The following is a 10344-nucleotide window of genomic DNA, read 5'->3' as shown; positions in this document are numbered from 1 at the left end:
GGACAAAGGTGCCATAGAAGTTGATGGTCATACCTCCAATGAGGAACATGCGATGTTTAAGGAGATATTCCCTAAACATGATAAAGGAAAAGCCAAAGAAAATAATAACGCTAACTATGCTAATATATCCTATGATTATGATTCCACCGTTAACCACATTTCAATGGTCAATTATGTTTCTACCATTATCATAAAGGAAAAAACTCCCAAAGGTTCTACCCAAATGAGTAAAGTTGTTTTGAAAGGTATTGGACCATCCTCTTCACCATCTAATGACAAAACCTCTGAAATTTAATGTCACAACCTGTAATGTATACAATAAAAAATGATGATGATAAACTATTGTGAAACCACAAAGATCCAACCACAATAAACCCTAGTTCTACAACAAAACATTCACCATACACCAATGAAGATACCCAAGAACATGCAAATTAACAATTGAACAATAATACCATCCACATGCCAAGTAGGGTTTCAATCTCCATTGACTCCTATCTCCATTGATCTTATTTGATATATTTGCTCTCAGATTTTGTATGTGCACAAGAGCTCAACAAAGAATGGACTGTGGTTGTGAAATCGCTTGATCACAAGAAGACTTGATTGCATAAGGTATTGATTAGGGTTTATAACGATGAAATAATCCTTTTATATAGAATATGCTTTAGAAAATGGAGGGATAAGATGAAGAGGTGAAAGAAAGAAATGGTCGACTAGGATTAAAGGGTGGGTAGAAGAAATAATAAAATAATGAAGGGGTTAGGTAGAGGAAAATTAAGAGATAAGTGACATGTGCCATAGAGGAAAAAACTAATGAATTAATTAAATAAATAAAGATTTATTTAATTAATAGAGGAAGTGAGACCAATTAAATAAATAAAAATATTTATTTAATTTAGGAGAAAGATAATTTAAATAAATAAAAATATTTATTTAAATGAGGAAAGGGCTAGAAAAGACTAAACGAATTAATTAAATAAATAAATAAATAGTTTAATTAATAGAAGACTTAAGATAAAATAATTAAATAAATAAAAATATTTATTTAATTAAACAGGACAATTTTAGGTGTCTACAATTTGCCCCTCTTTTAGACAATACATCTTGTCATGTTGGCTCAAAGAAGATAAGATAAAATTATACAAAGTTGCCCCAAGACAGGAATGATATTCCCCCTCAAGAGATTGGATGAAAACGTGCAGACAATCTCACGATAGCATATGAACTACTTGATATGGTATTGTAATGAGGAGCACTAGGTCTAGGTAGATACATGTCATGATCATGAGGATAGGAGGTATCATAAGAATGATCTTGGATATCGCCCCCAAATTTGACACGGGGTCTCCTTGTGTCATGATTTTGAATGTTCGCTTGATCTTAATTATATGCATTGGTATGATCTTGGGTATTATCATGAGCATGTGTATTAACATTTCTTCTCAATGAGAAAGGATGACTGCGAGGTTGTTAATGAGAGTTTCTAGCAAAATTGGTGCATGGGTGCTGGGAACTTCTGGTTTTTGAAATAAGAACGAGGGTGACTCGGGCATGAAACATTCTCTCCTATTAACATCATTATGTCCTCTAGGATTTGCATTTGTTTGAGCCATTTGATTAGGATCCTCTTCTAAAATTTGTGACACATCAAAGTCATGAGGTAGCTTCATCCCATTTTGTGCCATGACTTGAAAGAAGTATTGTCTATCTCTTCTCATAATTTCTTCAATCAATCTTTGAATCTTGGTTCCATGATAGTCTCTTCAATGTTTGTGGAAGTGATAGATGCATTGTCATTATCATTGTTGTTCTCATTGTCATTGTCTAGCATATTACTACGACTCTCAAATGGGTTGTAAAATTCATCTCCATCAAACTCATAGGTACTCATGTTAAGAGATCTTAAAGCTTCTTCAACTTCTCTTCTATACCTTTGGGAACAGGCTTCAACCATGAACTAAACCTTGGCTAAAATGAAGATTGGAAGAAAATGTGAAAACTATGGAAGACCAAGAAAGGATATGAGATGGAAAGAATCTAGGGTTGTCTTGCAATGTCCAAAAATGTAAGTTCAAGATATGTGTGATCTAAAGTAAGGTGTGTCTTTCAAAGAGATGTTAGACCTCTTGATGAGGTAAGTTGAACTTGACTAAAGTGGACCAACTGGGACCCTAAGATGATAGATCTTATATAGGAATCACCTAGTGATATGTTGTAGTATGTTTGCAAGATATGACGAGGACAAAAAAATAACCTTTTGACTCTAGTTTGGAAAATGTGTATGAGACATTGCAAATGAAGGCAAATGATGGATAAATATGTGGCCAAGACTGGTTGACTAAAAATGATGAGGCCCTATATGAAATGCCTTAGAATCTCTTTAAATCTCAAAACTTAAGCACATTTTCTCTTCTCAACTTTTGCAAATTTTGTTTTGAAACGCAGATGTGGAATTGTTCTTCACAGAGACAGTTTGCCAGACCAGACACATTTTTAAGCAACACAGACACGACTTAATTTCACAGATGTGATTCTATATGTCACAGATGCGATTGTTGTTGTTACTAACAATGTTTTGCTCCTTTGATGCAAAAATGTGCTACTGCCCTGCACAGACATGATTTTCCAACCCAAATGTAGTTTAAACTGACACAAATGTGGTTTCTAAGAAAAATTCCGAGTCTGTCCAAATATGAAGTTGTTGAATGTGACCAAATCTTGATGTTGATTGTTTTGTGGCAAGAAAAACACAACAAACAATGAAGACATAATGTGTGTATGTTCAAAATATTTCTGCTCGTATAACACAAATTGAAGACACTTGAAAACATGCACAACCTAGGCTGGAAAGAGAAACCATTCAATGGGGCCCCTGCAACAATAAAATACCTCAAACAAGCAAACAACTAGAGATTCTGGTAGCACTGGCTACCCACCATGACACTCACTTCTCGGGCATACCAGATTCTTTTACCTCAAAAGACCAAAGATCAAACGAGGGATTCCTATCTAAACATGAAAGGGTACATGAGGGGTATCTTCGGGGTACGATCCACACTCCCCGAACCATCAAATGTAAGGATTTTTGGCCTCTATAACAAAAGGTGTTTAGTGGGGGAACTTTTATGGTCCTTAGTGTCTACCCATGCGATGATAACTTATTTAAGAACCCACTCCTAATTCCCAAAGAAGATATTTAATGCATCCAACACAAGTGTGGATACTAGCGAGAACCGTTGGTGTAGATACACGCCACCAAGTCGTCGCGACTTTCGCCTAACATATTAATTTATATAGCGGGCAAAAGAAGTACCACTTGGGTCATACTCTCTCACTTGGCCTTATGGGCTACCCGGGAGACAGACCCTCCTACCTAAATAGAAGATGATAACAATTTCTCTTACACCCAAGGTCCAATGGAAGGCGAGGGGAGAGGATACTTTTGTTATTACCTCCAGGGTTATAAATATAAAATGTGCAAAATGCACCAAACACTTCGAACAAGTTCTTAAACCCCAAATGAAAAAGAGATGACCCTAATTAAGCGTAAAATATCAAAGACACACACCTAAATTACCCCTACAACAATTGATTAGTAGTTTTGATAAATTACCCCCACATGCAAGCACACTAGTTAGGTAAATTTTATAAATCCAAGTCCAAATGTGAAAGGAGGCCTTCGACAATACGATGTTTTCTCCTTTTTAAGATAGCTGCACTACTTTGTTAGTCCAAACAAGGGGGTTAGGCCAAAACCAAATCAAAAAACCCTAAAATGAAAATTATAATGAAAATTGAAAACAAAAACTCAGTTATACCTAATACAGACGCACTTTCTAAACACAGACGCACAAATATCAAACATACACACGATTTTAAGATTTGAAAACTGTAAAACAAGATCTGAACACATATGTGATAACAGACAACAAAGACACACTTTCTGGGCAGAGATGCGATATGATGAGTCATAGACACGATTTGTGGAAACCTGCACCTACAACAGACAAAAAAGCCAAAAATGCTGAAATAGCCAAGCCATACGTGGTTTTTAATTACAAACGCAATAATATAATGCACAAATGTAATTTTGGGATCTAAGACCATGCAAAACTGACACAAAACCACAGAGGCGAAAACAAAGATCACAAATGTGAGATCAAAACACAGATGCAGAAAGAACAGTCGTAGATGCACAATAAATTAGAATCATTGCAAATCTGACCTGCAACTTCGCAAAAAAACCAAATCCGCAAACAAAATGTTAGAAACAAAAGGGACAAGAGTCGCACCGGACGTGCTAAAATGCATATGGTGAAAAATGATGATGATAAACTATTGTAAAACCACAAAGATCCAACCACAATAAACCCTAGTCCTACAACAAAACATTCATCATACACCAATGAAGATACCTAATAACATGCAAATCAACAATTGAACAATAATACCATTCACATGCCAAGTAGGGTTTCAATCTCCATTATCTCCTATTTCCATTGATCTTGTTTGATATATTTTCTCTCAGATTTTGTATGTGCACAAGAGCTCAACAAAGAATGGATTGTGGTTGTGAAGTCGCTTGATCACAAGAAGGCTTGATTGCATAAGGTATTGATTAAGGTTGATAGTGATAAAAGAATCCTCTTATATAAAAGATGCTTTAGAAAATGGATGGATCAGATTAAGAGGTGAAATAAATAAATGGTCGGCTAGGATTAAATGGTAGGTAGAAGAAATAATGAAGGGGGTAGGTAGAGGAAAATTAAGAGATAAATGGCATGTGTCATAGAGGAAAACACTAATGAATTAATTAAATAAATAAAGATTTATTTAATTAATAGAGGAAGTGGGATTAATTAAATAGATAAAAATATTTATTTAATTTAGGAGAGAGATAATTTAAATAAATAAAAATATTTATTTAAATGAGAAAAGGGCTTGAAAAGGCTAAATGAATTAATTAAATAAATACGAATTTGTTTAAAAAATAGAAGACTTAGGATAAAATAATTAAATAAATAAAAATATTTATTTAATTAAACAGGACAATTTTAGGTGTCCACGGTAACCTATTTTGGGTGACTTCCTCCAAAATGGACATACATCCTTGAGGACACATGTCAAGCCCCTTCTTGACATTTGTCCCTCTAAGGGACATGTCCTCCCTTGTTGAGCCACTTTTCCCCTTTGAGGACAAGAGTGAAATCTTATTCCACGTGACATCCTTAAGATTGCCACTTGTCCTCCTTGAGGACAAGTGTTGCATTTTCCTAATCCCTTCCTCTCCTTCCTCTCATATTCAATCCCCCCTCTTTTTCAAACAAATCCTCCACTTTCATACATTCGTAATGCTATAATGTAGAATTCCATCCATCATTAGCATATCCATATTGTCATGATGCCCAATTTCATCCTCATATCCTCTCATCCCATCCTTAGATCTTAAATCCAGTCAGTATAATCACATCATGGAGCAATCGAGAACAAGCTATGTCATGAGCACACATCCGAACATGGGATAATCAAATCAAGAAGCTGAATAGAGTTTGCATATTATTTGTTTTATGTTAGTTATGCTTTGTTCATTTCTTCCTAACATCCCAATCTTGAGGTGTTTGAGCTAATTGTGTTTGCTTGGTTGTGACTGTAGGTATTTCAGTCTTCTACATTCAAGCATGATTTTCCCTCACACATTATTGAAGATGCTTCTCAATGGGTCATTTAGCTTCAGATTGTTCTCTCTCTCGCCTTAAAGCTTCTGCTACTTGGTGGAAAGACGCTACTGCTGATCATTTGACTGCCATGGCTTCTGCTGGTGATGATGTCTCTTCACATTGAAATGAGGACCCCTCCCTGGACGTTGTTGTGCCTCTAACTGCTGATGTGGCCTCCTCTAGCCTTAAGGCTTCCCCTCATGTTGCTCATGTTTTGCAGCAACAATTTTCTCTTGGTGAGTGCACTCCAGATGTTGTTTTGCAACAAACTCCTGCTACAGATAGTAATGTTGTGGGGATCTCCCAGCTTGATCCTTATTTTGATGTCCCTAATGATAGTATTGCTTGGACTGTTTTTTTTTCGTAGGTGGAAAGGGAAGTCCTCCCCCTTCCCTCCCGCCTTTGAATCGAGTTTTGGGTGGTTCTCCTCATTCTTGAATCCAGTCCTTTTGGGGTTGTTACTGGTTTGACATAATTTTAACAGTGGTGACTTGCCGTTAAAGGCTTATCTAACCCAAGTTTGTTTTGGGCTAGCACCCTTGTTTTCTAGCCTTTCTTTTTTCTGCCTAGAGGTTGTTTGTAAATAGGGCCAACACCTTTGTTTTGCTTCTTTTTTAATAAAAAACATGTAGCCCACTCAAAATTTATTATTTATTTCTAATTCAAGAATTTTAGATATTTTTGAAGCTGCAAATACTAATCAGTTATCACATGAAACCAATAATTAATTTATTATATATGACACTCAATGAATAGCCCATCAAATGCAAGGAAATGACATTGACACAACCACCAATAATTTGAGAGAATGAATTGATAAAATAAGTATATACCTCCCTTGACAAAAGACCTTGCTTATATAGCCTTCTTGAGCACCCAACTTTCCCTCCAAAACGAAACCTTTTTCAATTTTTCAATTTTTCAAATTTCTCTTCTTACACCACATAGGAGGACTAAATAATAGATTGTTTTAATTATAAAAGACCTCAACTCTAGGAGTAGGTGCCCACTTTATGAAAATAACTTTTAATTGGTCACATTATGAAGACATAAAAAGTATAACACACTTAAAGGTTATAAATTCTTTTCACTAGTATTACTTCTCTAAGGCCACAAGAAATGAGAAATGGGCTTATGAAGCATCATGGGAATTTATGGAAAAAGGGAAAATGACACTATCCAAGTCTCTTGTGATTTAGCCATGATATTCTTTGAAGATGATATCTCATGATATGTTGCATCATATTATTCGTGGTTTTATTTTCTAGAATATTTGGTGGGAATGAAATCAAAGGATTTTGAATGAGACAACAAAGGCATGTAACTCATTTTGGGGGCAAAATATACCTATCATTTGGATTCAAGATTATCAAGTAAGTTCTTGTTGAAAATTCAAAGTTTTGATGAGAATTGGTATTCTTGTTGGTTCTCCCTCTTCTACCTCTTCCAATAATATCCTTCAAGATTATCAACTTACTAAATGGGAATGTCCTCCTATGGGCTTGGTTAAAATTAATGTTGATGGAGCTTCAAATATAATCCTAGAAATATTGGCATGAGAGGTATTTTCCATGATCCTAATGACAAGGTCAAAGTCTAGTTTGTTGGTAGTTGAGGTGTTGGCTCTACTAATTTTGCTGAATTTACAACATTTGCTAAGCTCTTTTAGATGCTAAGGTATTTTACTAGTATTATTCTAGAATCCGACTCTAAATTCTTGGTTGATCATTTCAAAAGAAAGTTCTCCTCTTACTTCCAATAGTGGTAGCTAAATGTATGTAAGAAAGACATCAACATCTTCATTCATAGTTTCAATATTGTTCAGTAAAAACGTACTAAAATGGAATGAAATTATGTTGCTAATTTTTTGGCTAAATCAACTTCTAGTTGGAATGACAATAAAGTTAATGCTAGAAATAACCAAGATTGTCACATAGGGGTATAAATAGAGACTTCAATGATTTTGTGAATGTTGACCACAATGCCTCTCTAGATTCTTGATTCCTACTACTATGTTTCTTGTTGGTGTGCAAATTCTTCTAGTGTTCTTCATGTTTATTCCCTTACGAGTAATTTTATTATTACTATTTTTAACTTGTTTTCTTGTTGGTCCAATTTTTTTAACATAAATGCAAACATTACTTTTGATACTTAGAGCATATAAAACCTTTAGGAGAACAAGTGCTTATTCCCTATCTATGGGGTTTCAAGGGTTCCTCTTCTCTTATTTACTATTTTCAGGGATTGTCTTGATTCTCTAGACTTGGTGTGGCACAAATATTTTTAAGATCGGTAGACCTATGTTGTAATCAATTGTTGTTTTAATGAATTCTTTGTTTTTACGTTAAAAAGAATGTTGATATCATTAGTTAATTCCTATAATGAACTTCTGTTAGTCTTCAAATACTAAGGTACACGCAAAGTACTTCACACTTCAAGTCAGCAAATAATAATTAAGTGGACGGAAAACCAATATGCCCATAATGTGAAATTGACTTTAAAAGATCTAGGATCATTTTCACAATTTAACATCTAATCAAGATCATAATGACAAGTTTATTAGAAGTATAGATTATGATATTGCTATCGAGTTTCAACTCTGTAGTTTTCAAGTCAAAATCATTGACCCATGTTTCTTGAATAGTGGTTTATAAGAACCCATCTCTCATGAAAATGAATGGTACACAACTTTAAATCGAAAGACTGTTTTAAGATCGACAAAACTTTTTATACGATTAATACTTTATATCATTATATTACAGTAAAAAAAAAGGTTCATTAACATACCCAGATGATTTCTTCATTGCACTTTCCAATTAGAAAAGTGGGAGGATTTTACATGAGTTTAGTCACTCCAAATAACTCTGATCTGTAATTCCAAATATAACATATAAAACATTAAATGCACACTGTAAAGCTATCGATCATTTTAAGGAAAAAATTATCTTGATTAGATCGTATATAACCTTGCATAAAGCATACAAAAGGAAAGATATCATTGCAATTAGCCACAGGAAAACTTGTCTATTATAGGAGAAGCAGCAAGATTTTGTGTTCAGCATGATAAAACAATTCCGTTGCCGGGACTCGAACCCGGGTCTCTCGGGTGAGAGCCGAGTATCCTAACCAACTAGACTACAACGGAACGCTGTTAATTATGAGTATTAATTTTTATTTGATAAATAGTTATTTTTAAGTCTGAAAAATCATCTCCATTTCTAGTGCCCTCTAGTTTGATTTTTTTTTAAAATATATTTTTAATTAATTGGACGTTCTTTTATTAGTGATTATATTTGCGGTAACACCAACATCTAAATAATATGTTCTAATAGTCAATGGATTTATCCCATTCCACTTTTATATATTTCAAATGGCTTTCTTCAATCAAGCTTTTAAAATATAATTCCACCTTGATTTAGATATAACTTGATAGCCCTTTATTATGATGAAATAAGTGATTTGGTTAATGAGTAGATGATTATATTTAGATTGTTTATTTTCTATACAAAACAACATATGATCAAAAACACAAAATCTGCAAATCACAATAGATTTTATGCAATTTCTACTAGTTCAATCCTCTTAATCTGCCTTCTCAATGCTGTAAAAATCTAAAAAATCAACTAAAAACAATTGTGTTATACAAATTTGTGTTTTTGATTAAGTGTTGTTTTGTATGAAGAATAGTCATTGCTGATTATATCATCTAATTATTAGATATTTTAAAAAAATTTAGATGATATTTTGATTAGACGTTTTTATATTTTAACAATTACTTCTAATTATTTTACTTGTATGTTTAAATTTTTTAGTTGTTAAAATTATATTTTAAAAATATTTTCCCTTTTATTTAACTTAGCAATTTTAACATTATAGTTAACAATTTTAGTATTTAATGCATTTAAATGTTATAATATAATTTGTGAATGACATTATTTTTTGTTAGAGCTGCCCAACAACCCAAAACAACCCCAATATTACATTAATATTACAATTTAATAAGTATATTACATTCATATTACAATTTAATATTATATTAATTTTTTTAAAAAGTATGATGATTAACATCACATATTAATGTTGAATATAACATCAACATAATCAGAGTTAGAAGCAACCTTAAAAAATTTAATGATGAATAATGTTTTTTTGTTAATTTATCTCTTTAATAGTTTCTTTTTAGGTTCACATGGCTCTTATGATGAACATTCTTCTTCAAAAAATAGGGGCTTGCTACTAAGGAATCCTAACAATTAGTCTTATTCTAGACAACTCATTATTATGGTTTCTTCTAGTTTCTTTGTGAGTATCTTGCAAAGTTCCTAGCTTCTTGTACTATTGCTTTTTATTTTTCCTACACAAAAGATGAACCCATGAGAGGACAAACACCTTTATGATCACAATAGAATTTCTACACAACAATAATCCCTATTTCCCCTATTAAAGCAACTTCTAACCTAATTTCTATTTGACGAATCCATGCCAAGTTTAATTTCCTTTGTATTTAACTTTAAATAAAATATAATAATTCCTTTAAAACATAATTCATCCAACTTAGTCTTATTGGTAATTTTCATATATTTAGTTTAGCTAAATCACTAGCCCAATTCTTAAGCTATGACTA

At 33.2% G+C, this 10344-nt stretch overlaps 1 non-coding gene across 1 annotated transcript; it reads right to left on the bottom strand.

Moving 5' to 3' along the window:
• Positions 1-8792: 8792 nt before the first annotated feature.
• TRNAE-CUC (transfer RNA glutamic acid (anticodon CUC)) lies at positions 8793-8865 on the bottom strand. Its single transcript has one exon. It is a non-coding gene; the product is annotated as a tRNA-Glu (tRNA).
• Positions 8866-10344: the final 1479 nt, after the last annotated feature.

Source organism: Cryptomeria japonica, chromosome 10 (genome assembly GCF_030272615.1).
Source record: "Cryptomeria japonica chromosome 10, Sugi_1.0, whole genome shotgun sequence".
In the NCBI taxonomy this organism is placed as follows: domain Eukaryota; kingdom Viridiplantae; phylum Streptophyta; class Pinopsida; order Cupressales; family Cupressaceae; genus Cryptomeria; species Cryptomeria japonica.
The sequence above is the reverse complement of the archived record's forward strand: the minus strand, read 5'-3'. Positions and strand labels throughout refer to the sequence as shown.